Source organism: Cheilinus undulatus, linkage group 19 (assembly GCF_018320785.1).
Source record: "Cheilinus undulatus linkage group 19, ASM1832078v1, whole genome shotgun sequence".
In the NCBI taxonomy this organism is placed as follows: Eukaryota; Metazoa; Chordata; class Actinopteri; order Labriformes; family Labridae; genus Cheilinus; species Cheilinus undulatus.
In genome coordinates, this window is record NC_054883.1 from 35794913 (window position 1) to 35822431 (window position 27519).

Below are 27519 nucleotides of genomic sequence, written 5' to 3' on the forward strand. Positions count from 1 at the left end.
CATCATCTACTTAATACTAGAGTTATATCTGTAATTAAATAATGCAATGATCAATGGTTTTTAACCGTTAATTGCTGTTCAATAGTCTATGTCTAATTATAATTTAATTTCTAATATAAAAATGTCAGGTAATATTGAGTTATGACTGAAACGGAATCACCCCGTCTGTGAAAATGACAACCAGAAAGTTTAATGCCACCCTGGATGAGAACCATGTTCCCCATTTTCTTTGCTTGTCTGATACTTCAGTCAATCAACACTTTAATTATCTGCAGCATATCTGCAGCACTGCTTCCTTGGTGCGCTAACAAACGACCTTGGATGCGTAATAAAACAAGCTTTTCTTCATGTTTCAAACTTGAAACAGCTGCGTTCAACGAGATGCCATTAGCTCAAGAATTAAGAAAAATAAAGATGCTCACTTGCAGTGAGAGCTGCCATTTATTTTTCAGCAATTACCTCTTAGTGCCGACTCTATTAGCTGAGATGTCTGTAAGTTCACATGATGGAGTTGTTTTATTATGTTCAAAGGATGGGATTGTATGTCATAATTAGACTCTTTGTGTGTTAGCAGAATCTTGCATCCATACGGCAACAGTTTAAGTGTCTGTAAACATTTTCTATCATCTTTACCCTGGCTCTAACACAAATCTGTTGCTCTATTGTGCTGTCAATAACAAATCCAATAGAAAGGGTTATAATGAGAGAAATGAGCTCAACCACTTACTTAAACTGCTATGCTGTTATTGCAAACAACAGAAATATGTGCTCTAAAGTTATTTCTTTTTCTCTCTCATGACTACAGCTCAATAAGTGGTTGGGTTTTCTTTGTTCGGATGTTTCCCCCAACACTCATAAAGCTTAGTATTATAATAATAATAACAATAATAATACATTGTATTTTTTCAGCTCTTTTCATAAAACTCAAAGTCACTGTACAATGCAGAAAAACAATACAGACACTTATAAATGGACATTAAAGCAGATAAAGCCAACACAAATAAACACAAATGACAGAACATCACAATCACAGATTAAAAGCCTGTCTAAAAAAGTGAGTTTTCAGAAGTGATTTAAATTTGGGTAAGTCTGTGCAGTTTTGAATATGTGTTGGAAGTTCCAGAGGGATGAGGCAGCTATGGAGAAGGCTCTGTCCCCCCAGGTTCGGTGCTTGGCGCTTGATGGTGGGGAGAGGAGGTTGGTGTTAGAGGAGCAGAGGGTACGGGAAGGAATGTGATGGGGGAGAAGGTCAGTAAGCTAAGGGGGGGCCTGTTGGTTTAGGCCTTTATAGGTGAGGAGGAGGATCTTAAATTGAATACGAAAGGGGATGGGGAGACAGTGGAGTTCTCGTAGGACAGGGGTGATGATGTGGTCACAGGAACAGGTGTGGGTGAGGAGGCGTGCTGCAGAATTCTGAATGTGCTGGAGTTTATTGAGAACTTTGGAAAAAGTATGTTTTTAAGAAGGTAGAAGTGGATTTGTGGACGACCTTGCTTTCTTGCTGAGTCTCCTCAGATAAGACTTTGGAGGAGTTTGGCACAAAATCATGGCCAATTTGATATTTTAGAATAAACAAACATGACGTCATGCGACCGATGATGGCACATTAACCCCATAAGGACAAAAGTATTCGACTGACAGCCCATTACATTGCATGTCTCCCTTATTTGCAGCTATAACAGCCTCCACGCATCTTCAAAGGCTTTCCACAAGATTTTTGGAGTTTATGTGGGGATTTGAGCCCATTTTATTCTGTAGAGCATTAATGTTGGATGAAAAAGTGTGCCTCACAATTTTCATTCTAGCTTAGGTCAAAGATGATCAATGGGGTTGAGTTCAGGGCTCTGTGTGGACCAGTAAAGATCTTCCACACAGAACTCATCAAATCATGTCTATATATATTCCCTGCTCTGTACACTGGGACAAAGTCATGTTGGAATTGAAATGGCCTTACCCAAACTGTTGCCACAAAGTTGGAAGCATAGCATTGCCCAAAATGTCTTTGTATGCTGGAGCATTAAGATTAGCATTCACCGGAGATAAGGGACCTAGCTAACCTTGCATAGCAGATGGATCTACCCGTTTCCTTGCTTTTCACTGGCGAATCTTTCTTGCAAAGCTCCCATCTGAACCATTTGGGCCCAGTTAGAAAGTGACAGGACCAATCAGCGACGAGGGGCAGTACTTTCAGGTGCAGCAGAGTCGTGACATAAACAAGCAGCAGCAAGAGCTGGTGCAGTTTTAGAGGAAGAGGTTAGCGTGGACTCTGCTAAAGCTGGGCACGAGCAGCTTGATAGCGGCAACGTCACGTGCTTTGTTGGCTTGATTGGCCCGTAGAGATGTGACAGAACGTTCACCCAATCACCCTCAGAGTTTTTTTGAAAGTCTCTGCCTTTTCTCAAACGTTTCCTATTGAAGCTTTCCCAGATGGATATGTGAAACAAATCCATCTGGCGTATCAGGTTAGGGCCTAGCTCTAACTCTGAAAACAGCCCCATACCATCATCCATCCCCCACCAAATTCTACAGCTGGCACAGTGCTTTCAGGCAAGTAACGTTCTCTCAAAATCCGGCAAACTAAGACTCACCCACCTGACTGCCAAACAGAGAAGCATGAATTGTCATTCAACAGAACATGATTCAACTGCTCCACAGTCCAGTGTTGGTGTGCTTTATTCCAATCAAACTGGCATTGGACATAGTGATGTGACGCTTGCATTCAGCTGCTCAGCCATGGAAACGCATTCCTTTGGCGATGGAATCAGCAGAGCGTTGGCAACTTTTAAGCAGTCATTGAGCTTGTTCCGTAATTTTATATGGTCTTCAACTTCACGGCTGAGTTGCTGTTCCTAAACGCTTCCAGTTTCTGATATCACTTACAGTTGACTGTGGAATATCCAGCAGGGATGAAATTTCTTAAATTGTCTTATTGCAAAGGTGACATCTATCACAGTACCACTCTGTTAGTCATTGGGTTCTTCAGAACATCCACAGATGTAAATGCAAATGGAGACTGCATGGCTTGGTGGTTGATTTTATACCACTGTGGCAACAGTCTGGGGCTGCATGACCCTTCAAACAAAGATTTTTCATAGGCAAAAAAGGATAGCAAGCTAACTCAATGTCATAAGTGTAATGTGGTCAATGCAAACTCTATATTTCTATACAATTTTTCTATACCTAAAATGGGAGATAAAAGCTCATCTATTACATAACATTTTCTCCCACAGCTAACTCAGTAAGGGGGTACATCAGAATAAAGGATAGTGGTTAAAGTTAGAAATGGGACTGGGCTGAAGTTTTTCCCTATGAATACTAACTGGAATGATTTGTAAGGGGGTATCAGAGTACTTAAAAGTTCCCTTCGCTGAAAATCCAAGCAGCTGATTGAAAACTTCACTCTTTCTGGGAAACTTGGAAAACACTTGTAATCTAAAAAGAGAAACACAAAAGGCTGGATAGGATAAGATGAGCCCAGCACCAACAATCTGCACTCAGAGGAACTATAAATAGAAAGCAAATCATGCAGTCAGATCCTTATGGTGCTTCTGCAGATCCTAACACCACTTTATACTAAGGCTGCATCCACAGTGGAAGCTTTATTGTGTTCAACTGCTTTTCAGGAAATTAAATGTAGTTCCCATCTTACCAGGACAGACCATCATGGTTGAAACTTATGCTAAAGATATGACCTCAGTTGGCTTTGTTTGGGGTCTCATACAAAGTGAGATCAACTTCTATGAAACAATGGTCAATAACCAGTCAGAACACAAACATTGAAGATGGTGTTTCTAAGAATCTTTATAGGAATTTTCTAAATGTGTATTTTAATGATAGAAAATGTGCACCAAAGGAGAAGGCACACAGAAAAACCTCAGTTTCAAACTACCCACCTACATCTGAACTAGTTCTAAGAAAATACTTAATAAACCTTTAACTGTGTCTATTGAAGTGACACTGCATTAGTACAGACAAACTTCCCACACCTGGTCTTAATCTGGGCCAAATAGCCACACCTGACTGATCTAAGACGATTACCTCATCAAACCACCTGTGACAAGTCTGAGTGCTCATCACCAAAAGAGGTTTGGAGGGGCACACTCCACAAGATAACCAGATTTTTCCCACCTCAGACCAAAGGGGGCAAAAGCACATTTATCTGATGGTTCTAAAGATTATCTAACAGATTTACCTGCAGTATCAGTTGTGTGAAGAGTCATCTTATCCTCCCTGAATTGCTCAGAAGATGATCGTGATTTGAAAAAAAGATACTTATTTGTAATAACACATCCCATTGTTTGGGTAGAACACTAAGGACGGCTAAGCATGCACTTTATGAGTCAGTCCTATTGTAACCCTTGGTTTGAGGTGCCCTTTTGCCTAGTTAAAAGCAGTAATGAAAATAATCTTTCCCTGTGAAATGTAATGACCCTTCAAGCCTTTGTTGACAGCTTTTGCATAGACAGAACTTGAAGTGAGCTTGTGCACTGTCAAGTGGAATGGAAGTGAAGCTGACAGATGAAGGAAGCACAACAAACACAGTCATAGAAGTTACCAATGCTCTACTGATTCCATTGTTGAAGAGTACTTAACTTTAATAGGAATTAATATAAGCACAAGTGTGCAGCAGGAGCTTCATTGATAGAATTTTCATGGATGCAAGCCTCCTATCACCAAGTCCAATGCCAAGCATTGGATGCAGTGATGTAAAGCATGCCAACAATAAACTGTGGAGATGGGCAGGTCTTGGTTTGGCGGGTGCTGGGAGAATGGTACCAGCCTGACTACACAGTGCAAACTGTGAAGTTTGGCGGAGGAGGAATAATGGTATGGGGCTGTTTTTCGGGGTTTGGGCCCTTTTTTCCAGTGAAGGCCAATCTTAATATCCAAATCTTTGTCAAGAGGGCAACCGGATTTGAATGAGGTTCTGATAGATGTTTCACCTCCCCTCCAAAAGGCGTCTTCAGTTCTAAAGTGACTAGAATTTATAGCCTCTGTTGACCATCTACACGCCAATGAACACTTTCAATCTGGATCACACGACCCAACATCATGCAGCTCTGGCAAACCTGTGGAGGCTGAGGAGGACATGCCCTTGAATATAACTAGGTCAGCGTCTCTGCTAATGACTCACAGGTGACCACCCAGATCATAAGCTTGGGGATGTTCAATGGTTGCTAAAATTCTAGTTCTGGTGAACACCTTAATCAAGTCTGTTTGCCCTCTTGACAAGGACTTGCATTACAAAGACTCTGAATAATGAGAACCTTGAATAATGAGAACATTGTCCAAAACATCTTGGACGTTTTGGACAATGCTTTGCTTCCAACTGTGTGGCAACAGTTTAGGGAAGGCCGTTTTCTATTCCAACATGACTGTGCCACCAAAACAAGGACTATAAGGACATGGTTTGATGAGTTTAATGTGGAAGAACTTGACTGGCCTGCAGAGAGCTCTGACCTCAACCCGATCCAGCACCTTTGGGATGAACTGGAATGGAGATTGGGCCTCATCAACATGAGTGCTCGACCTCAAAAATGCTCCAGAGAATGAAAGGGCTCAGATTCACTCAAAAAAGACGTGGGCACTGATTAATCTGCAAAAAGGGGCCAACTCCATATTACAGTAGATGTGTTTTGATATAAAGTCATTCAGACCCTGATGGTGGAATAGGCAGGCAGCCAAACAATGTGTCCATATAGTTTTTACTCCTAGTGTGGCAACCTCCTAATCCAAGTCCTAGATAAGGTAACAAATCTGACCAATATGAATCTCAGTATATCACTAAGAATCCAGGCAGGGCAATCAGATGCCAAATTGTATGTATTTTGGTCCACAAAAAGTTTTGTTTTCACTTCAGTCAGGAAGTTTGGTGATTAATTTTTGTCTTTGTGCAATGATCACCAAATCCTAAACTTCAGACTTATAAAAAGGAAGTTCATAAACTTTGGACAAGAGGTAATAGCAATGTCAGGTCAGGCCAGTGCACCTGCAGCAGTTTGGGGCAAAATGTACCACTCAATGCCTCTACCAAGGTCAGATTTGATTTTCCATTTAAGCAACAAAATGTTCAACTTCAAACACAACATATCTTTATTTGCATGTCAATACATGTTTGGAGAAGAGTGTGCTTCAGAGTATCACTCAGAAATATCTAAAATATCAATGCTAAAATGCCCTGGAGTTGATCTCCTTTAAAAGTGAACAACAAACAACTCCAAAGAAAAACCAATTGCAGCCTTTTCACTTAGACAGATCAAAACATGATACCATGGGATATCACCCAATTCCAGCATGATATTCCCATCACATGTGGATAAAGTTGCCTTGTTGTGTTGGCCCCTTCTAGGCCAAGTGCGTGTCTGGGTTGCTCTGCAGGACGTGAAGGCTTTGTGTTGGGATTTTGTAGGGATTGAGTAGTAATGGGTGGGCAGTGTTGGGGAGCGCTCTGCTATCCCGAGGGATTCATCTGATGAGCCGGGATTGGATTCATCTGCTCTGTCTATCGATTTGTTTTTGCCACGCGGATACCTCACCCCAGTTTGGAGCTTGACTTTTATCATTTTTTATAACCAGTTCTGGAAAACCTAATTCTATTGAACACAATCTCATCCCATCTGCGGCAGCTTTGGACACTTGTTCTTGTTTTGATCAGAGTTGTAAGGTAGAATTGTGCTTGCGTCCAGCTAAGAGAGGGAGATATAAAAAAGAAAAGCCGTTTTACAGCTGAGATGAAATCATTTTTAGAGAGAAACTCATCTTTGCTTTTCTTTCATGATTGTACCAAAGAATTAAGACTGCCATTAATCTCCTTTCTTCTTGCACGGATTGGAAGCCTTGTTAGAAAAACATCTTGTCAAAACTGGTGTTAAGCAAAGAAGCAGATGAATGAAACTGTTTCAAGACCAGAAGGAGATGAATATAAGACATTTGTTTTAAACATATCTTGGGTTTACAAGAAGAGAGTCGTACGTTCATGTAAAAAGCTCATTCTTTGAAAAATATGCCTACTATTCATTTCAAGGACTTCTGCTAACTTACATATTTCATAGAAACTGACAGATACTTGGCTGATACCAGAGTGACTCCCACTGCATTCAACATTTTATTCTGACTGATCATGTTAACTGATTTCTCTCTTGAATGCTGGATATTTCAGGTTTCCTTCAAGTGATAGTGTTGAAGAATAAAGTAAGAAAAAGAAAAAAAAGTTGCAGTTTCTTAGCATCCACTTAAGTTATGCTGCTAAAGCCTCATTAACACCCATGCAACTAGAACTACAGCCTGGTGGATAAACACTGATACAGTGGCTGAGGGGTTGAGCAGGGAGTTGTAGTCCATTCCAAAGACTGGGTAAACCTACCTTTGACAAATTCTCCAGTGAGGTTGAACTGTATTCAACACAGAATCACATCATTCAGAACAGCATGGACAGAATGGGCTGATAGCAACAGCACCATCTCACTTTTTCTTAGCTGGGTGTTCATGTTCGGGGCGTCAGGGTTAACAAGCAGCGGCAGTGTGAAAAGAGCCTTCGATGAGAGGAGGACTGTACTGAACTATCGACAGTGGACGCTTTTGTCTTTCTTTCCAAGAAACTTTGATGGTTGGTTTAACTGTTATAGCGGTGGTTACAGTTGAGATCATCAGTTGGTACGAGCTAATGAACTAATGTGAAGCTAAGTGCTGTTGTTTTTTATGTGTTTAATGTAGGTGTATATTCTGCATGTGTATTAGGAACAGCTTATAGCTTTCATTATGCTTGATTAAACACAAACGCAAATGAGAGAATGTCTTTTAGCAGTCATTTCCAAACAAGCATTAATATTAAGGTAGTAATAAGAATGCAGGCTTGGTTTCTACTGTGCTGGATTTGCATCAGGTTTAGGCAGGAACAGTGTTAATTTTGTTAACAAAAACTATGACGAAAAATGTTCGTTAACCATTTTTCAAGGTGGAAGACAGGATGAGGACAGGCTTAAAACAGATATTTCTCCTCTGTGTGTCTAACATGCTGTCTGCCTCAGAGACGAGAGAGCAGGCGTGTCTGGGTGTGTGAAGCAGCGTAAAAGAGTAAGAAGCTGATACGTAGATTAAATAGGTAGCTCTTCTCTGTGTTCTAGTCTTTACAAGATATAACTAAAAGGCAGCCTTTAAACCGTTGAAAAACTTCATCAGCTGTTTAGTAGCATAGACTCCTAATATTAGCTTCTGTTACTGCTGTACAGTAATACTCCTTGTACTAGGTCCCGTTGGTTAAAAATATAAATCAAAGTTGAAATCCACATTAAAATCAGCGAGACAAATGCGAATTAGCGAGTCAAAGTGAGCTACGTATGTTACATTGTGATGCGTTTAAAGAGCCTCAGTCTTTTGACAATTCAAGGAGGATGAAATTAACTAATTGTGATGTGTTCAAAGTCATATGGCAAAATCTGAATAAATGTGGTCCTTCAAATGAGAAATAATTGTTTAATTAGTAATATAGACATAAATCATGAATTCAGTTAAAAACATACTGTCTCCTTTTCCGCCCCAAATGCTTCAATATTTATAATAATGTTACTAATATTTCAGATTACTGTAGGCTACTCATTTTATTAAATGAATGTTTAATTATTTTTACAATGTCGTTAATTTTTTTCAGAGAGAAAGTATGATGTGCCTTAAGCTAAAACTATGAAGGGTGAACAGGACTAAAATGTGACTAAAACTAAAACTATTTTTTTCTTAAGACAAAAACTAAGACTAAATCGAAAAATGGGCTGCCAATATGAACACTGGGCAGGAACATGTTTCCCCAGTCCTGCTTTAGCGCAGATATAAAGTCATAGAGTGTTTCTGTTTTTCTATGTTTGGTTGCTCTTAAATGCAGGGTATTAGTCACATAACTAAAGCAAATGTCTGGCCCTTGTTTTTAATGGCTGTAATTCTCAAGGACAACCTAGTTTGACCACAAATGGAGGCGAAACTAAAAAAAACCTTCTGTATTCAAGTCAAATTTAGGCATCAGATCATCTTGCATGTAGCCAGACAAAACCGTCATCCAGTAAATTATAGTCTAAGTGGCTAATTGTCCCACGTAGCCTACATGGCAGAGCAAAACATCAGCATCTTCTCCTTAAAAAAGTCAAAATCAATTATGTTTTGACCAGATTTGAAGGGTGTCCTAGATAGCACATCCCTCTCATTTATCTGCTTTTGCTTCACACAGTTGACATCGATCCCCCCTCATCTTTTACATGTGTAAAAACATGTGATGGACAGCAGAACCCCACAGGAGCCTCGATCGGACATGTGCCCTTCTTCTTCAAACAGCATAATTAACGAGCTGGTCACTGATCAGAAAATAGATCTCTTCCTTCACCAGTACAAGCTTGGCACCGAAATGAGAGCTGAGAAAGGAATAATTTAAAAGATTGCCATAAGAAATAAACTTAATAGTTACTTTATTTCTTTCTAGATAATTCTATGATGTAAAGTCTCATATGTATGGAATTGTTGGAGCTCTAACTTTCTGACATGTTGGACAAGAGTACATCAGAGTATTGCACATCCATCGTGCACCGTCTCTCCAGGGAGGCCTCAAAGCGAGGCAGTGTGCTGGACTGTGCTCAGCTAAGACAGATCTCCCTCATCTTAACCGGCGCTTGAGATTTGAGGGGCAGACTAATGACAGGGAGCTTGTTCTCGGAGCACAGCAGTGAACCATTTAGAAAAAAAAAAAAGAGGCAGAAACGAAGCTGTTTTGACTTCAAGGCCAGCAGGCTCGCAGTTTTCTTGTGCAAATGTAGAGAAGGAAACAGGGCGCAGGAGGGCTCTGACAAACATGATTCTCCACAGCGTTTAAAGGAGCCCAGGAGGAGCGGCGGCATTGAAATTCTCACCAAATAATGAAAGTTGGGTCCATCCTGACAACAAGGATCTCCTTTTAGGTGATACTCTTACTCAAGGGTAAACTACAATTATGGACGGTTCAATTCGCCACTGAACAGAAAACAAGTATTTGAGCCCGAGGTATGTTAATGGAACGTCTAGATCAATTGAAGCAGCAGAAGGTAGCAATTTGTTTTCAGGTACACAGACCAATTTCCTTCTCATTAGGACCGCACATCGAGCACCGTTTTCAGAGCCTCTAAACAACCGCAGTAGACAAGTGTTGCTTCTACTCACAGATTATGGGATATGTAAGAAAACTCTCAAAGGAAGGCCTGCAGAAGACGTCCTATCGAGCCTCTCCGCTCACAAGGGAATACCAAAGATCAGTTAATGAACTGGCTCGGTCCACTCTTGGCTTGAGTATGCAAAGCATGCCTGCTGGAGTAATTGACAGCTCGGAAGCCCACTGGGTGATTTGAGTGATGAGTGTGTTGCATTAGTGCGTTTGCCTGTTCGTCCTCTGATTTACTCTCTCAGGTAAGACCACGCACATTATAAATTAATTGGAAAACATACTTGAAGCAGACGCAGAGGGAGTTGGGCTTAGAGAGTTCTTTCTGTGAAGCTGAATCCTGAAGGAATCAAGTAACGGAGGGCCCCTGATGTTCAAATCAACAACAATCACAAAACTGAGCTGAGTTTATGAAGAAATTACAGCAGGCAGGTGGTGGCTGATGGTGAAGAGGTTTTTAAGGAGAATTATTTTACAGAAACAACAGTTTTTTGAAATGTGATCTGCAAATTATAAGTGCTAGTGTGTATTGGGCAGAGATCCTCACTCTATTCCAAGATGCTTATTTTCTTTCAAAATAAAAGCATATCCAAACAGTTAATTCACTTTAAGACAGTAGAAAAACAAAAGCAGTTTAAATGCAAAAACACTGGCCTATCAAAACATATGAAAGTGAAGTTAGTTGCAATTAATAAGTTCAATTGTTTTACAGTCCAAAGTAAGAGTAAATGAATGTTCAGTATTTTTTTCACATTGAAATCCTTTGTAAGAAACTTTTTTTTTTATTCTAAGATGCTATTTTTAAGTTATTTACTTATTTTTTATAAATTGTCAAACTTTAGATTGATTTGATTTACTTTATCAGTTATGTTTCAATGTCCTGTTATACTGTTTTTTAAGCATCTTTCAAGTTTGCAAATTATGTAATATCATGATTTTGTATAGCCTGGCACGGCAGATGGATGTGTTTTACACATCCATCAGGTAAACCACTCATAGACAGTGTTTAGGAAAGGGCAGAGCCTTTGACAAAAACTCATAAGGTGATTGGACGAACGTTTTGTCTGTCACATCTTTACGGGTCAATCAGAGCAACAAAACACAGGACGTAGCCGCTACCGAGGTGCATCCCTATCGAGGAGTAAACTCGATGGAGATCTACATAAGGCAAACCATGGCAACTGTAGACGTGTTGGTTGTTTTTGATAAGAAAGATAAGAAAGAACAAACGAAGTCAAGTTCTGATAAAACTGGCGCTTTAGCAGCATCCACGCTAGTGTCTTCCACCATATCTGCACCAGTCTCTTGTTGCTGCTTGCTTATGCCACGGCTCTGCTACGTCCAAAAATACTGCCCCTCAACGCTGATTGGTCCTGTCGCTTTCTATCCAGGTTCAAGCAGTTCAGATGGGAGCTTTGCCAAATGGATTCGCCAGTGAGATCTAACCTTGCTTTGCAAGGTTAGATTCCGTAGCCTGTGGTCTGAAATCCACATCTCCATCCTAAAGCCTAACCCACAATTTCCACATAGGACGACTGCGCTGTGCGGCGAAGCACCACAGGTTTGCTCCGACTGAAGGGGAGCGACCTTGCCCACTGAAAGCATGTCTAGAGCACAGTTTTACCTTGTGGGGTTGAGTACCTCCGCCAAGGAGGTTATGTGATTGGCAGGGTTTGTTAGTTTGTTTGTTAGCAACATAAATCAAAAAGTTATAGACAGATTTTGATGAAATTTTCAGGAAATGTCAGAAATGGCATAAGGAAGAACTGATTAGATTTTGGGAGATAGGGCTAATGGTGGAGGTCTGCGCTCTCTGAGTGCTTTTCTAGTTTATCATCCTTTCCAGAATAAGTCTGTGATATTATTTCTTTCACCAATGGGTGAACACATTAGAAAGTTAAAAGTTTAATGTTTGCTTAAAGGATCTGTGGTTTTATGTGAAATTCTTTGGCTCCTCTTCGGAGCTTTCTGATCAACGGGTATTGATGTAGTATAGCAGCTGCCAGCACCGAAAATAGACCTGCAGTGTAGTTAAAATGAAACAAAGCGGCGTGGTGCTCCAGGCACATGCCACTGCTGGACTGGAGCGCTGGCTGTGGAAATGCTGTAATAGACTAGAGAGGGTGCGATCTGCTCCGCAGTACGATTTGCCGGCGGGTTGTGGTGCAGTCACTGTACGTGGAAATTTGAGGAAACACTAATGGGCTTTAATTGTGTTATGTGTGCTAGTTTGGCAGGCAGATTTGAAAATTTACCAACCACTTTATTGTAACAAACAACATAATGAGATGAGGTATAATGTGGAAATATTACTGTTTGTAGGATGGTACTGTATTCAAGGTCTTGTTTCTCAATCAAGATCAGCAGATTTAGAGGGAGTTTATCTGTTGCATTACATAAAGGGTTGGGGTTGGCCTTAAGAGGATTAAATATTTTGTGCACATTTCCTGCAATAGCATGCCAGAATTAAGGGCTTTTTTAAAATTAGCTGTTCTGATCATAAAGGCAAACAAATAGCCAAGACTAAAATTATGCCACTTACTGTCACAAAATCATCCTGTTATGTTACTTTTACTTACCTGCTATGGTGGCCTGTAGGTTGAGCAAATACACCAGAAAACTCCTGCATTTGGCTGGTGGAGGGTGCTAGTTTCCCACCCTTAACCTCACTTCATGTTAAAAGTTAGTGAACTATTAAATCAAGTTTGTTCAAATGTTTTAAAGGTGAAAAAGTTATTGTTGCTATAAAGGGTTTTAGCTCCATATGTCTGCAAGAGATTAAAGCACTGTGAGAAGAAATGACCGTGTACGACAGTCTTTTACCCAACACAGATCAAAACCACCAACCTTCACAGATACTACCTAGAACTGTCTGGACAAATTACATCAATCCCACTGTTTCCACGTCCTCCCTGTTGACCGCTTACATCTGGTTGAATATGTTCTTCTTTAAGGTTCCTTTTCTTACAATCATATTTCCAAAAACCTAGTTCTGTTGGAAGTACACCTACCAGGCAGTATCATTTTGGCGTTTTAGTGTCATTTTGTGGCAGATGAAACAGAAAAGAAAGCTTACATGTGAGACAAGTCAACTTATAGATAACTTTCTAAGCTGCTGTCATGCGATCTGTGGATTTAAATTGACTTTAAGGGTAATAAATTGAGCTCTTTTTACTCACGCCATCATTCAAACTTAGCAAAGTGAAGCTAATGATAGAGCAAGTATTTAGTGAGCGTCTGGAAATGTTGAACTTTCTTTGAATATATATCAGGCTAGAAAGACAGGCGAAGAAAGAAGTGGAGACAATCATTCTAATGACTCAGCTTGTGAGTGAAAGCTGGGGTGATAAAGGAGTTTGGGACTCTGCGTCACACTTTCTGATTATGTATTTTGAGGAGGAAATCCAGTCAGTAATTGGACCCTGGAAAACATAAGGCCATTAATTATTGCCTAAAAGGGCTTGCACGCTCTCTATATCACAGCGAAAATGAGCTGAAAATGCAAATCACACGGACTTGAACTAAGAAATTCTTAAATCTGAATAAATAATACACTTATGCTTTAAGATGACTTTGCCTCACATTTGCATGGGTATCTGATTTGATTTGCATTCCTGTGATCCATAGAATGTATTATCTCTGGGTAATTCAGCATCCGCTCTTATCTGGAACACACCCAATCAATCGAGAGCAGCTCTGAATATGGATTAAGGATGGATATCTTAGGAAAACTTACATGAACCAGGAAACTGTTCAAGGAATTTGCTCCCTTCTTCATATTTGGCATCTTCTTTAGACACCTCATAACATCAGTGCAGTTCTGCATGCTCTGCATCGCGCTCCCTTTATCAGCAAATCAGGCAATCAGCCTTGTGCATGTTAAAAAAACAAAAGACAATCATGCTGCTAATTAGCATACAATAACCTCATTATGTGACGACCTTATTTCACCTCCTCTGATGCCTTTTTCACAACTTTTTAATTCCGAACTACACTGGGCTTCAATGGAAGAAGGAATTTCTTATTTTAGCCTACTTTGAAAAAAAGATGTGGAGGTCTTTGTTTATCAATCTGGGGTTTGTTAAAGAGATTCTCAACTGGTGTATCCTCAGGACCACCACCACCTCTGTAATGAGGAATCGTGACCCAAATTTTCAAACATTTTTAACCACTCAAACTTATTCTGTAGAAATTGGTGAAAAATGTGATTAAAAAAAGGAGAGAGAGAACAAAATCATTACAGGAGCACTGAGAGGACATGCATTTTACTCCATATCTTGTGATAACATGTTGTTTACTCAAGATGTCCATAAATGAACCAGTATCAAGGGAAAACCAGCATTGTTAGTGTAAGATAATGAGATAATTACGTCAAAATCCTGAGAAAACATCCAACAGCCACTCGTTATAATGGCAACATGAAGAGAAATAAAACAACAGATTTCAAATTCATCAATTTTATGACCCATTTTAAATAGCTTTGTGACCTAATTTGGGTCCTGACCTACTAATAGAGAACCACTGCTATAGAGTATACTTCTGCATATTTAATCCTCTGAGACTTTTGCTTAACCCTGAAGAGTTCCTTCAATATCTCATAGCTGGAATTCACTGAGGTGCATAGTGCGCAGAGGTCGCCAACTTTCTGCAGAGCCAGTCACTACAGACCTCCAAACTTCAGATTAACTCAAGAACAGTGCTTCCAAGCCATACATCACCAAGTGCAATGCAAAGCCTTGGATGAAGTGGTGTAAAGCATGCCGCCACTGGACTCTAGAGCAGGGGAGATGCGTTTTCTGGAGTGACGAATCGCACGTCTCCATCTGGCAATCTGATGGATGAGTCTGGGTTTGGCGGTTGCCAGGAGAACAGTACTTGTCTGACTGCATTGTGCCAAGTGTAAAGTTTGGTGGAGGGGGGGTTATGGTGTGGGCTTGTTTTTCAGGAGCTGGGCTTGGCCCCTTAGTTCTAGTGAAAGGAACTCTGAATGCTTCAGCACACCAAGAGATTTTGGACAATTCCATGCTCCCAACTTTGTGGGAACAGTTTGGGGATGGCCCCTTCCTGTTCCAACATGTCTGTGCACCAGTGCACAAAGCAAGGTCCACAGAGACATGGAGGAGAGTTTGACATGGATGAACTTGACTGGCCTGCACAGAGTCCTGACCTCAACCTGATAGAACACCTTTGGGATAAACTAGAGCGGAGACTGAGAGACAGGCCTTCTCGTCCAACATCAGTGTGTGACCTCAGAAATGCACTTCTGGAAGAATGGTCAAAAATTCCCATAAACACACTCCTAAACCTTGTGGAAAGCTTTCCCAGAAGAGTTGAAGCTGTCATAGCTGCAAAGGGTGGACCAATATCATATTAAACCCTATGGATTAAGAATGGGATGTCATTTAAGTTCATATGGGAGTCAAGGCAGGTGAGCGAGTACATTTGGCAATATAGCGTATTTCAACGAGAATTTGCTTATTATTTTTATCAGGGCCTGAGATTAGTCAGTCTCATATTTCATAACACAGTGGCCAATCATACAAGCAAACCTAAAACACAGATTTTTTATCACTTTACAGGGACTTTAAGTCCCACCCCATGCCGGGTTCAAACCTGGCCTACAGCTCCTTTCCCACATATTATTTCCCATTCTCTTACCTCTGTTTCCCTCTCTATCCACTATCCTCCTGTGTAAATAAAAGCATTAAAAGGCCCAAAATAAATCTTCAAAAAGGCAGTAAAATATCCACAGCTTGAGATGGTAAAAATTGCAAAATAAAAGTATAACAGAGAAACATTTCTTGAGAAAATCTCTTAGATTAATGATTAATAACTGAATTAGCTAATTATGCAGAGAAAGCACTGGAAATCTGGGAAATCATTGTGATTGGGTCATTTTGTACATGCACTCTTGCATATGTCTTTATGGATTACAGTGTTAAACACTGTGTTTAACAGAATAAGCTCTCTGAAGTTGTTAAATACCATGCTATTGTAGCAGAACAGCACTAATTTATACCATAAATATGCAGGTCAAGATCATTAAATGCATCTCTTTGACTTCATTTGATTCCCAAATTAAGACACCATGAAAATTTGCTCTATGTTTTCAGTATAGACTTCCATTTTTCTAGGAAATACAAAATAATTTAATTGTAAATGTAATTTTGAAAAATGTGATTAATTGCGCTTAAATAGAAACACCAATCATGTGAAAGCCCGACATTTGAAAAATTCCACTCTTCAACTATTTTTGCAAATAAGCTTCCACCATCTAAGAGCTAAACTTTTTTCCTTCTATTTTGTGCCTGTATTCTCATGTCTTAGTTTTTATATCAGACACATAAAAGACATAAAAAGGATCATAAAAAACATGTAGTTGCACATCCCAGAACAGCAGCAGTTCCATGTAACTCTAATTCTAAAGACATTTTGAGCAGTACATTGAAGTAAAAGCTTGAACTTGGTTAAAAATACAGAATATACAGTAGGGGCAAAGAGTTCTGTAACTTAGGAACACATTATGAAGACATTTTTTCAGACTTCCCTAACGGCATTTTAAGAAAAAAAAATATGGGGGTGAACTCAGGCACCACTGACTTGTGTTTCTAAAGATCAAGAATCCTGTTTTTGCCACCTAGAAATACAGAAAAACAGGGCAGACTTTGTATGTAACCCAACAGAGAGCTTGAGAGAAAAATGCACACACTGTACACAGTCCTAGAACAGTTGGGTATCTGCCGTGCCCACAGTCTCATAGTCGCAGCAGAACTCGCTGCTTGATAAATGAGCCAAAAAGTCAGAAGAATCTAAAGCCAGATAGCTTCCATTCTGCACCCGGCCAAAGAGAGAAGTGTCAGCTTTTTCCTCCTCTGAGTGATTTAGACTGCCATCAGAGAAAACTGATGAGTGCTTCTGAGATTTATGATGCTTTTCCTTGAACATTAAATATAGACTTTGTAACGTGTACTCAGGGCCGCTTTGAAAACCTAATCACATCTCAGAGCTGAGAATAAAACGAGGAATGAAAGACAGAAATCCCTAAAGCACAGAAACTCCAGTTAGTTCTGTATTATTATGAAACTGGAAGGAACACATGGCAGGGTTTACTGAAATTTATGGAGAGGATTTAAACGCTTTGAATGTTTAGCATTAGAGATTGGTCCACTAGAGGTATTATTATAATCAGGCATGGGACATTTTGGCTGATCATTAAATGCTTTACATCAGTCATGAGTACAAACTCTGCTCCATAAATCAATGTACCATCGTGGCAGTGTTAAAAGATTTTTTTTTTTTTTTTCTTTTTTGATTTAAGACAAACATTTGATTTCTTTTCAGATCTTTCAAAAACAAATACTGAGCTCAGCAGTGACTGCCCACCTTTTTGACTGCTCTCATTCTGGTGGTAAGTTTTCTAATTTAAAATCCTACAGTGACATTTCAGAAAACAGTTATAGAAATATTTTTAATCCTGGAACCAATCCAGCCAACTATCTGTGTACTGATGAGTACAAAACATTTGATTTGGCACAAACACAGCATTGAAAAACAGGAAAGGCAGAGTTTGTTTCCAAGTGTGAAGGAACTTTGCAGCCTAACTATGCATCTGTAGCAACAAAATCTAGAGTTTTTGAACCATTCCTTCAAAATGTGTGCAGAGTTGCTTTCCCCCTAACCCATGGGAGAAGTTTAAAAAACAGATTAATGTTGTTCAACATTGTTCTGTTCCTCTAGGGCATTGGTCCTCAACCTTTAATGCCCGCGACCCCCAAAATAAAGGTGCCAGAGACCGGGGACCCCGCTGTATCTAAAGGTGGTAGAATTCGACCATGCACAATCAAGAATAGTCATGTGCAATCAAGGCCATCCATAAAGGGGGATAAAGGGGAGAGATTTCTGGGGCCCAGCCAGACTGGGGATCCATGTAGGCCAGCAAAATCATGGTCCATTGTGAAGCTGCATTATCCATATTTTAGCTTTAACCTGAATTCTTGCCTGTCTAATCAATACAACAAATATCTTTTCTTTCAATTCATTTCACTGTGCAATACAGCCTTCATTCAAAATTGGGTGAAAATGGCAAAAATGTGTGGAAAAGGTGGTGAAATTGGATTTAAATGTAGAGAAATGGGCAAGAAGTGGCAGACATTAGGATTAAAGTGACAACAGTATTGTTAAAATGGTTAAAAGTGGCAAAAAAGGGTAAAAGGGGACTAAAAGTGGCTGAATGGGGCAGGGCAGGGTTAAAAGGGATTTTAAAAAATGGGAGAAAGTGAATTAAACTGGAATATTGGGTTTACTGAGGCAGAAAAAATGGCAGATATTGACAGAAATGGGCTAAACCAGCAAACACAGGCATAATGAATAATTAAATGTGTTTAAAATTGGCAAAAAAATGGCATAAAAGTGGCAAAAGGGGATTTATAGTGGCAATTATGTGTCAACTGAGACAACAATAGGTGGGAAGTGGCAAAAACAGGCAGAAAAAAAGTGGTGCACAGGGTTTAACTTTGAAAAAATTGGTTTAAAGTAGCAAAAATATGTTAAATATGGCAAAAATTGGTGAAGAAAAGTGATAAAAATGGGATAAGGTTGTCAAAATTGGTTTAAAGTGCATCCAAATTGTGTAAAAATTTAACCTTGCAAAGCAGATGGATACACCCATTTCCTTGTTTTTCACCGGCGAATCCATCTTGCAAAGCTCCTAAACAGCAGTGTGTTGTTTTCTTTTCAAAAATGACAAAAGTCGAGTACTTACATGTCTACAGTCGCCATGTTTCACGTTATTCCTCGCTATCAAGCTGCGTGTCTTGTGCTTTGTTGCTCTTACCGGCCCGTAGAGATGTGACAGATAGAACGTTCACCCAATCATAGTCCGAGTATTTTTCAAAGCCTCTGCCTTTTCTCAAACATTTCCTTTAGAAGCTTTCCAAGATAGATGTGTGAAATGAATCTATCTGGCGTGTCAGGTTAGTAAAAATTGTGAAATGTGGCAAATAATAGTGGCAAAATTGGGTGGGAAGAGTGGTTAAAAATGACACAAATAAATACTTTAACCATTAGAGCCCAATAACAGTTTGACACACTTTTTAGCTTCAAAATGAGGAAACTGTGTGTGCTAGCACCAGTGTTGCTGATAAAAATCACATGCATTGATACTATTAAATCGCAGCTGAGGAGGGGTCATTCTCTGGTGTTGTTAATGACTTTTTTAAGCATTGTTTTGATTTCAGTTTAAATCTCACTAAATGACCATGTTTTTATTTCACATTCAACTAATTTTATGCACAGATTTTAATAAAAATGTGTAAAATATACATTTCGAAATAAGTTAAAGGATATTCTTGGGTTTTTTAAGGCATCTGCTTTATTGCTTCTGCCATGGGTGCAAAAATGAAACTTAAAACTAATGTTTGCTATACAGAGGAAGTGGGGTGGATGTGAAATTCTAGCTCTGTGACCCACTAACCAATGAATTGTAGCGTGTACCACAGGATGAGATGTGATGTTGATATACCTTGTTGTTTTTTTAAGTTGACCAGATACTTTGCATGTCTTTCTGCTGTTCTATGTGGATTGGCATGGTTGCTGCAGCCAGTGCTAAAAGGACCTGGAGTGTATCTCTAATAAAGCGTAGCAGTTGCACTTCTGGGACACACTGGGACTAGAAAGGGAGTGATTTGCTCCTCAGTGCACCTTGCAAGTAGACCGTGGTGCAGCCTTGGTATGTGGATATTAAAGGTAAGACGCCCAGGGCTTCAGCTCCATGTGGCAGTCAGTGTTAGCTGCCAATGCCCTAAACTCATTTGCCCTCTGGGCCTCCCCCTGTCATGTGATTGAAAGCTTTGAATAGTGACATCCAAAGTTTTCAGGAGTGGTCAACAATTCCAAGGTAACAATAGGCTTCACCAATCAGTGACTCCAGGCACTCTAGGAATGCGGGAATTCTTGTCCAAAAATCCCTTAGAGAACATATATCTCTAAAACGTGGTTAACATCATACACATTTGTGTCTTCTATTGTAGCATATACCACCATGTCACATTCAGGAAGCTTGTGGTTAGTCTGCCTTAGATGGTTATGGCATTATGGCCAATAATCAAATCCGCTACGGAGAGAATAATTGGGACTTTACTTCTAGAACCACACTGTTCAGCTGTATTACAAGTAACAAAACATGAACAAAATATCTTATATCAGTTGATTATTTTTCAAATAAAAATGCTTTGATGAGTGTGTGCAAACGCATTTTTTACAGTACCATCAAAACTGCACTTTGCCTCTTGTAATGTCTGGCACATCTCTTTTGTTTCTGCACACATTTTATGATTATTTCCTGTTTTAGTTTGAAATCTTTTTCCATGTCTCTTAGTCTGTTCCAAATTTCATTATACTCTAACTGCAGTGCACTTCAATGCAGAACACAGTGCTTAATCACAACAGGTTAGTATTGCCCCAAATTTGTGCACTGCTGTTTTGCACTGACAGGAAGTGACAATGGTTCGATTTTTTCCTCTTCTACTTTTTTTCAGCAAATTGCAAACCTGTGTTAGGCTACTATCCCTGAAATTTGACAACTGTTTTTACTCACTGTTAACTAACAGTACTCTATGCCCGCTACATCACTATTATGGCAGTCATTTAGGGTGGGAAGTGTCCATCGTGCCACACTTAGTTCTTGGATGGTTTTGAGTGCCCCAGTAGAAGGCTTTCTCAGTGAGAATATACTTTTCACACTTTGGCACTGGTAGTTGGTATGGAAGTATTCAATTTGGAACACACTGTCTGTCTTTGAGGTCCTCCTCTTTATGTTTGCAACCTAAAGTGTCAGCCCCACCTCTGAAAACCGAACCTTGATTTTGTCCACTCATGTAAGTACTACCTTTTTGTCAACCTCCAGCTTGTGAACTGAGTAAAAGGACTGTTTTTTTAAGGCACCCCTACTAAGTCTACAAGTGAATCCATTGTGTCCATGTCTTATGTCAGTGCCACTAAGAATATCAACTAAAGCATTACATCTATCATGTACGCTAAATATTTTGTATCTCAAGTTTTTTTTTTATTCGGCTTTAGCTTTTAAGGTTTTGCTTTAGAATGATTGAAAACAGAATCATGCAAATTAAGATCTGCAGGCAGAATGAACTGATGCATTCTATGAGTACTGCTGGACTGTTTTATATGCAATGCAATGCAATTAACATGCATGCAGGGTATAACAAATAAGCTCTCTATAGTTAAAAAAGACACAAGCTGGAAGATGTTTTGACCTTAGATTGATTTCAAACAACCATGTATCATTCACAACCATTTCCTGTACAGTATGTAACATAATGTGATTAATGTATGTAGAAAGTATTGTTTGAAGGAAAGAAGTCGGCCTTTTTTGCAGTGCAAAGAGTGAAAGCTCTTTCATTTTTTTTTCTCTTTTTGTAATCATTATAAATTAGATGAAAATAGATGTAGCTTCAGTCTAGTTTTGCCTTTTTTCTGCGTCTTTGTTCTCCTTATAACAATTCAGACAAACATTAATTCAATCAGGCAGCAGCAATCAAAGAGCTGCAATCCTGAGTATCAAGGGGCATTTTAAAATAATAGGGCAAATAAGAGTGAATGAGACATGAGTGTTCATTTTAGCAAGGCTCTGCAGTAAAAGGAGAGTGCACAATCCTAAATTTTACCAACATGGAATCAGTCCATATGAGGATTTTTGTCAAAAAATATTCATACAATACATTAAAAAATAGGATGCCGTATATCTACATTATTTAAATGGAGCTATAGGAGCATACAGTGACCAGAATGGATCCAACCTGCATTTTAACCACAATATTAAAGGTGGAGATTCCACCATAAAACACAATTTACATATCATTAGTAGTGTGACCTTGGAGAGCTCTGGTCTCACTAGGGATCATGGACAAGTATGACTCATAGGTGACAACAAGAGGGTTCATGAGTGGCTCTTTGGAGGTATGAGCATGCATATGGGGAACTCAATCTGCTAAAATAATAATCATCAGAATAATCATGAGAAATTCATCTATTTTTGCTCTATCTACTTAAAATATAACTTAGGGTATAGATGGACTTCCATACTTTTAATAAAACAGTAAATATTAGACTGGAACTCTCTGCCGTTTTATTTCCCTCCTCTTATGCTCATCCACACTCTTTGGGATCCATTTTTAATCCCCTGGCCTTATTGCCTGCAGAAACATTGTCATCACCATCCGCGACTTCTGGCCGTGGCCTAAAATGTAAATCAATATAGTCATTATCATGAGCAGAATACAAAACAACTCTGCAAGGGTAAATGGGTGCTGCAGACAATGACATCCCCACATCCCCACCAAGACACACAAAGTAAAGGAGTGGGTGAGTGTGTGTGTGTGTGTGTGGGGGGGGGCAGGAAGCTGGGATGGACAGTTTTGGTGACATTTGGAGTAATAATCATTAATGGCTCGTATCAGATGGCTGTCTTCGTACTCTGTGTTGACGCCAAGACAATAAAAGCAAAAGCGACTGTAAGATGAGATGGAAATGACTGATTAGTTCATTTCCTTCCAAACCAAGACACTGATAAGAATTGCCTTACATTGCTCACTTATGTTTACTTGTTTTTTAATTGCAAAACAACTAGAATTTAAAGGGCAATTAATATTTGATGTCCTACCTCCAATTTATGATCTTTTCAGTCCCACACTCATGCTCTGGTCAATCTCCAGCGCATTTCAGAGGCACCATTCCACTCGGCTCTGCTTCACTGGAGAAATGCATCTGGCCTATTTTCTGATTGCTACCAAACTGCCTTAATTCACATAGAGCAGTTCAATCCAAACTGCAGGGGAAACCTTGCACAACTTCAAAATACAGTACATATAAACCATCACTCCATCAACATTAGATCCCATCCCATGGCAGGTCAGGTTGAGTAAGTCGGTAAAGCCGGGCGTACACTGTGCGATTTCAAGCCAACCATACAACAGTCGTGGCAGGATGTCAACTTACACTGTGCGTCTGAATCGCATACTTTGCACGACCATCGTGCACGATTTATGTGCTCACACTATACGGTCCGATGGTCGTGCCCGACCTGAGTGCTCACACTGTACGAGTGAAGTCGGGACGGACTGTGACAGAAATCCACAGTTTCCTTTTAAAATAATCTCACACACTGAGGGTGAAGCGTTTCCAGTCATATCCTCTCTCTCTCTCGCCCTATCTCACTGTATCCCACACACACAAACAGCATCACGATTTGTGTCAGCTGCGGGTCCGCGGGTATGAATATTTCCTGCTCATATTTTTAAATTATTATTATTGTTTTCAATTATTTATTTATTTATTTTTTTAGTATTTATTTATTTTGTTTTTTTATTTAAAATATTCTGTATTCTTTATTTTTATGATTTTTTTAGTCTTATTGTTTTATCTAATTAATCAGATTTATTTCATTATACATTGATTATTTGTAGAATTATTTAATATGCAAATTTATATTATGCTTTGGCAGTAACTGACCAGTTTATGCCAGTAAAGCAAATTGAAATTGAAATTGAAATCATTTCCTTTATCATAGTATGGCTGTGGGGGCATCAGAAAGTCACTCCAGCTGTTGTGATGGTAATTTCCATCATTGTCTGACAGTTTACAAAGAAAAAATACCCCAAAGTTGTTCATTCTGCTCGCGTTTTGATTTTGACTGTGGGAGTGTCCGGAGTCGGGCAACCAAAATATAAAGCATGCCAGAAATCACTTCAACCAGTCGGGAGCTGCTCGTGGGTTAGTAGTCGGGTTGTGGCCGGCCATCGTACCCCCTGTACACAGCATGACAAACAACGCCCGATCCGACTGAAAGTCTGCCGACTTCTAAGTGAGTTGTGTGACTCAAAATTTTCGTGGCTGAATTGGATGAAAATCGCACAGTGTATGCCTGGCTTAACAAAGCTACTATATTGAGTTAACTTTTGAGGGGGATTTTACATAAAACACATCTTTTGAAGAAAACATAAATCATGTTTAATCATAACATTCTCACTCATGGCAGAAGCAATAGAATCATAGAATAATGCCAAAATGAATGGCAAAGAAATCCCAGGGGGGAAATTGATCTTGTGCTCACAAACTATTCCTGCATGAACTTGTCGTTCTCCTGTGATCCTAGATCCCAAGCTACTCAGGGCTACACGGCGCTGCACAGCAATTTAGACTCATTTCCAATGCGCAAGGTTGCTTGCCTTTGGTCAGGGCAAAGCACTGTGCACCCGTATCGCAATGCACGTGGAAACTTGAGGTTAGAATTAATTACTGAAATATGCAGACTACTTATGGTTAGCATGTCACTAAGCCCATCCCCTCATAGCTACTCTGACAAACAATCAGCACCATGCCTTAGTTAATGTTAATAGTTTCCACATTGGTAGGATTTAATACAACCTTTCACCAAGATTAACACTGATGCCGGTCTGTCAAAGCACAAAAGTTGAAAAAATGATATGATGAGCTAACATTATGAAGCTGAGGTTGACCAGTATGTCAGCTGCAACAGGGTAATGCTACGTAGAAAAGTTTGCAGCCAGGGGATGTTACACATGACCAACATTATGTATGATATTACTTGCCTTCTTGCAGGGAACTTTGCTGGAAAAAATGTGCTGCAGGAGCTTAATGGAATGGGTTTCCATGGCCGAGCAGCTGCATGCAAGCCTCTCATCACTGAGTCTAATGAAAATAGTTGGATGGAGTGGTGTAAAACACATCAACACTGGACTGTGGAGCAGTAAAAATGTGTTCTACTAACGCTTCTATGTTTGGCAGTCAGATGAGTGAGGCCTGTTTTGGCTAATGGGACAATGGTATCGGGCTGTATTTCAGTGTTTGGGCCATGCCCCTTGCCTCCAGTGAAGGCCAATCTTAATGCTTCAGCATACCAAGACAATTTGGACAATGCTATGCTTCCAATTTTGTGGCAACAGTTTGGGGAAGGCACTTTTCTATTCCATCATGACTGTGCCCCAGAGCACAAAGAAGGACTGTCAAGACATAGTTTGGTGAGTTCAGTGTGGAAGAACTTGACTGTCCTACAGAGCCCTGACCTCAACCCCATTGTGAACTTTTGGGATGAACTGGAACGGAGATGAATGGGCACAAATTCCCACAGAGACACTCCAAAATCTTGTGGAAATCCTTCCAAGAAGAGTGGAGGCTATTATAGCTGCAAAATGGGGAAAATCCATATTTAAGTACATGGATTTCAATATAATGTCATTATAGTCCCTGCTGGTGTAATAGCCAGGCAGTTGAACACTTATGTTTCCAAAGAAGATACATTTTATCCTGTTCCATTTGTTGTGTTCATTGAATATTATCTAAAAATTCTGACCTTGCATTCACTGTATGTCTATTCTTCATAATTACAGTCTACTCTAACAGATGAAAGCAAATTGTAACCAATAAATGTTGAGGGTTTTAATGTGAGGGAAGTTCGTGTAGATAAAGGAAAAAAAAGTCCTTGGTTGAATTTCTAATTCACCAAAGTAGCATTTTTTACTTTTAACATCTTTATGAACTGATTCATCTAAAGAATTTATTTTCACATCTAATGCCCTCTTATGTCTCTGATCTAAAATAAGTATGGCCATTTGCTTCTAAAGTAACACAGTTATGTAAGTATAGGTCATCTCAGCACGCCTTATTTATTTACACAGGAACAGCTGACATTTATGAGAGCACAGACAGCAGCAGCATACACTAATATGAACTGAAATTAACTAGAGGGAGTGATCACAGAGCTTGTTTTGAAGCACATTGTTTTCAGTGAGTAGTTGGATTAGACGGAGAGGAACGCAGAGACGTTAAATCATATACATTATAATGAACAGCGAGTCTGTCTGGGCCCTGTTATAAACAATGAAGTTGGCTGGAGATTAGTGGGCAATGAGATTAAATGGAGCAAATTGGATGGTAGAGAAATGATTGTAATGGATTTGCATTAACATTTAAAACAATAATTTATATTACATACATTGTCTTTGTTTATAAGATAGATAGCTAGATGGATGGATGGATGGATGGATGGGTGGATGAATAGATAGATTCCAATCCAAATTTGATGTATTATGTATGTAAGGCAGACGTTTCTACACTGTATGTTAAATCTTACTATAATTGGCGGTGTGTCTGTCTGTCAGTCTGTGTCAGTTTGTATACCACACCGTTACCCCAGTTGTCCTTGAAACATCTCACAAGACTTCTTGGGTGTGCTGATTCGAATCTGATGGCATGAAAAAATAATAAGCACATACAGATTTTCTATAAAATCCCAAAATGTTGCACTGAGTCATCATTCAGGGACTTCCTCTGCCTTCCATCTGAGTGATGTGTACATCATGTAAATTATTCCTGTTTTAATAGCTCTTACTCCTCTTACTGTTTTGATTTTCTATTTCAATGATCTTGAGTTTTTAATTTAGGCAGCTCTTACTGCTCTTAGTCTTTACCCTCTCGATGCTTGTATCATTTTAGTGTTTTCCCTCCTCAGACTTGTTCTTTTACAGTTATTCTTCCTTTACAGTTTTATTTCTCATCGTGTTTTAGTTCTTATTGCTTCTCTTTTACTTGCCTTTTAAACCTTCAGTCCCTGTGGTCTCAGATTCTGTGGTTGGGTTCCTGTGTTGGCCAGGTAGTCGTGGGTTCTTATGATGTCTCTGTTTAATGACCTCTCAGGTTGTCTCAGCTCAGGTGATGTCATGTGAAACATATCAAAGCTCTTATGACTTCCATGGATTTTTATTTCTAATAATGTCTCAGTAATAATGTTGTTTGGGCTAAATGTATAGTTTTGGGTTTTGATCTAGTCTAGTTTCTCTCCCCTTCAGTGTTCTCTTGTTGTTGTTTTGTTGTTTTTGTCTTGGTGCTTTGATTTTCTGCGTGTCAAAGCACTTTGTTAAACCTTGTTTTTAAAAGTGCTATATAAATAAAATTATTATTATTATTATTATTATTATTATTGTTATTAATTAGCAATTATTTTCAAGAAATGACAAAATAATAACACCTTGCGTTTAATAGGGTTCTCTCTAGAAGGTTGGTGCTCGGACCCTAATAAAAGCAAACTATTGCGGTTTATGTAATAATGCAAGAAGTAGAAGAATGATTTATAAAATGAAATAGACAAAGTCTCACATAACATATCCAACCAATGCACATATGCAAGATAAATTTAAGTGCTCAAAGCATACTTCGTTTTTATTTTCAATCAATGATTTAATTTTTTATTGTCAAAGAATAGTAAAGTTCTTGTTCTGTGAGATTTTAACAATATAAAGTAAACATATGACTTAATA